The 3,944-nt window shown below is 41.9% G+C and overlaps 1 protein-coding gene across 1 annotated transcript in view; it reads right to left on the minus strand.

Moving 5' to 3' along the window:
• Nucleotides 1–3,274, minus strand: part of LOC103386128 (plexin-A1) — a 33,345-nt gene extending 30,071 nt beyond the window's left edge. The window contains exon 1 of the mRNA XM_074559993.1: nucleotides 2,786–3,274. The gene's annotated coding sequence lies outside the window, so the exon portion shown is untranslated. The remainder of the gene's footprint in view (nucleotides 1–2,785) is intronic.
• Nucleotides 3,275–3,944: the final 670 nt, after the last annotated feature.

Here is a 3,944-nt window from a genome sequence, read left to right on the forward strand (position 1 = left end):
AAAGTGCACGTCAAGCTCACATTCCAAGGTTTGGACACCATAGATTTGTCCTTTATGCCAGCAGACTTTGCAACTTCACAAAACTGCTCCTCTATTATGGGGTAGATTTGTATCATAATTAGGGAAGATTGGGTTAAATTACTTGTAATTTTCTGGCTGGGTTGCCAGCTTTACTGTGAAATACCAAGCAAGGTCATGGTTTTTTGAAGGAAAAAAAAATATAATGAACTTTGTCGGATAAAAACCAGATGTGAAACATTCTTCACTTCAATCATCCTTGGTATTATTGTGGGTCATTTTAATTCGTTTTATTCTTCGAACACAAGTGTTTTCTCTGAAGGGCTGAACTAACACAGTGTCAGCCAAATCAAATAAGTGACTATCTATGCCTGACTGCAAAACAGCTGAATGAGTCGGGTTTACCTCTGTTGTGTGGCTGGGGGGATGTCAGCTGGATGGTTTAAGGCTGTGACTGGGCACCACCTCTTAAACAAACGCTCATGTCTTGGTTCAAATCCTACAGCATTAACATGTGAATACTGGTCACTGCACCAAAATGTCAATAAGAAGCTCAGGCTACATCACTTATGAAAAAACAGCCATCACATTAGCTGCATATCTGCCTGTTATTGTTTACAAGTGGTTCAACACTGGGAAATAAAAACCACTCACTGCAGGTAATGATCTAAAATGCACTGCAGAAAAATTCAGGAAGTCCCACTTTACAACTAAATGAACATCAAACTTTTTTTTCCTCCATTCATTCTATTCTGGCAACACCTTTTTTACCCCCTTCGCAAATCGCTGACAATGTGTTAAAGCTCCTGCTCATTCAAAAGAAGGCATTAATGCATGTTTAAAATGGGCTCCAATTGAATTTATGGTTTGTGCATGAACGTGGTGCACAGACTAATATGGTTAACCAGGATTTGATTAAAAACAGAAGTGAGGAGAATCCAATTGGAGTACTTTCAATAGCTGACAAGCCCAGCACGCTCTACCCAGCCACCCACCCACCCACCCACAGACAGCTCTTACCACTCCACCCGAGCCCGGATGAGAGGGCGAATTCAATTGCTGTCGAATAACAAAGCTTACAAATTGCCTCTCGTTCGTTAGCAGATTAATGCTCCGTTCACACCACACCGACACAATTTCTAATTATTTCAAAGCTAATAAGAGAATCGATTTCTTTTAACACGAGCACCACCTCCTACACCTCCCATGAGAAATTCAACACAACGCCTCCCTTAGGTCCATTTAAGAAACCCCCCTCAACAGGATACACTGAGGTGTTAGGAAATAAGTACACATGCACAATGGTAAATGTTTATTCAGGAGCCTCCTCCAGCCTCCTCCGACTTTTTATTGTGGACACTGCGTGTGTATGTGTGTCAGATCAGTGAATACATGCCATTATGTTCAATACTGCTGCTCTGTGGTGGCGGAGCAGACATACCTTCTCTGAGGCAGTGCAACAGTCACATGCATCCTGTGTAAGCACAAGACCAAATTGAAATGTCCTGAAGACTGATCTAAAATATTTTATTTTATTTTTTTTACATGAACTGGCTATAAGCAAATGGAAAATACCTGGTTTTTAAGTATATGTAAACTTAAATATTAAGAAATAAATTGTCAAAAAACTGATTAAAATGCCAATTATTACAATAATAATATATTTAATAGTAAAAACGTTTCACAAAAAAGGCTGCGATGGGTTGATGAATCATTTGTCATAAAATATGTGGTGTGACCACTGCCCCTCCTTACAGCAGCACTCGTGTTACACCAATTAATTATTAACATTTTTAAGTCATTTTGATTGCCAGGTAGTCCTAAGAACGTCATTGTGATGGGGCTTTTTTTGGTCATTACGTGGGAAAATGAATGAATATCAACGGTCCTATGATACAGTCCCTCTGCCGGTGAGTCCTCACGGCACGAGTTTACAACAAAAAATTGCTGAGAAAATTAAACACCAACTATTAAAAAAAGGTTCCAAGTCTGTTCCACTGCAGCCACAAACTCGCTGCACACACACACTGCACCAAATTCGACATGACTCGCTATAAATAAATTAAAAATAAGAGGCGGAAAAATAAGCATCTGCAGTCAGATGTTATTAATGTAAATAAAGTCAACAGAAGGGCGTGATGAAGTTGGAGAGACTGTGCCCAGGTGTGCAGTTTAAAAATGATCTGCAGTTATAGTTCAGTGTGTGTCAGACCTACCGGTGGTCACATCCAACACACACGCAGACGTGCGCAGTTGTTCTCGTTAAGACCGTGCACTGATCCACATCCAGACCTTTATCCAATCATCAACCCTCACTAACTTACAAAACCTAAATCATATTTTACATGTTAATCCTTACTACTTCACGTTAGGCTTAATGCACGAGGTTCTGTCTCGTTAAAGCAGGGTATCGGTTCCCACGAGGACTGGTCTTGGTCCTGACACGGTCCGTGTTACACCGAAAGTCCGTGTAAGACAACAGAAACGAGTAAACGCACACACATACACGAAAGCGCACGCTGGCAGAACTGTACCCGAGCTCCGTGTCTTTTTCCCTGCACTGGGGTCTCAGTGAGCTGGTGGAGGTGGAGGAACCAGGCGTGAAAAGAGCCACGAACTCACCCACACACAGCAAAAAGCAACACGCAAAAATGTAACCTAAATATTTCTGCCGGCTCCAGCTCCAAAACCAGGCAAAAAAATTTTAAAAAGCCACTGGTTCCACCCGGAGAAAATGTGGTTCCAGAGTAGTTTCCACGGTACTTACAGATTCAGGTGATCCTGGGTGCAGATATCCACGCCATGGTTTTAAATTCCAAAACTTGGGGACATTATTTTCCACTCGCGTAAGGCAGCGAGTGGACGTGCTCTCTGTACGGCAGCTCCCTGCGTGTGAATGGAGACAGGAGAGGAATGCGGCTTCGCTCTTGGGTGGAGGGAGGAGGTTGCTGATGAGGAGGAGGGAGCAGGAGGCGCTCTGCTGCTACAGTACCTTACTATGCGCACAGAGGGCGCTCCTGCTCTTACTCCTGGTGCCTCAGGCCGGTACTACAGGAACTCAGTGTTGGCAGGCAGTCAGACAGCGGGAGAGGTGGGACATAGTAATCCATTTAACTTACTAACCTTCAAGATTTGTTCTCATTGGTTATCAGCTGGTTAGTTGTCTGATTATGACGTGTTTTACTCTCCTGTTAGAAACAAAAGTTAAAAGAAAAGTAAAATTTGAATTGAAGTAAAATCCAGCATTCATCTTTCAGCATTATACCTTTATTTAGGAACTATATATATATAGGAATATATTCATATTTATTCCATTTGAAATTACACTATATATGTTGCTAGATATGTGTTTTTAATGTGTATGGGGCAACACACAAAGGACATAAAAGAGAAGTAGCAGCAGAAGAAAATCACGTTGCAGATTATTGAACACCTGCAGATGTTGTGAACAATGCTATGACGATAGACACTAACCCTGGGAATCAGCTTTGGTTCTGACTTCTGCAGGTTCCTACCTAAATGGGGAGGTCAAAGGTCAGCCTGTCAGCTAACGCCTTCACAGTGACATGTTTCCACAGAGTGTCACTGTGGTAATCTTGATAAAAGTATGAATTCCTACACCTCAGAACACTGTATTGACTCTGTAAAGTAAATTCCGATGTGAGTTACGCAGATATTAAATGTGAAGAGTGTATGTTCTCTGAAAGGTTAGCAGTGAGGAAGCTGTCTGAATAAGTGGGGTATTTAAACAGGCAGCTCAGGTTACCAATTGCACTCTGGAGAGCAAAGAGCAAGAAATGGCACTAACCACAGCACCTGGCCCTTATGTGCTGCGTGTGTGTGTGTGCGACTGTGTCGGAGGAGAATGTATTTTATATTGACATTGATATGACCATTAGTGTGTCGAAGGAATAAATAAATGAACA

The sequence above is a fragment of the Cynoglossus semilaevis genome, chromosome 11 (genome assembly GCF_000523025.1).
Source record: "Cynoglossus semilaevis isolate Cse_v1.0 chromosome 11, Cse_v1.0, whole genome shotgun sequence".
Taxonomy (NCBI): Eukaryota; Metazoa; Chordata; class Actinopteri; order Pleuronectiformes; family Cynoglossidae; genus Cynoglossus; species Cynoglossus semilaevis.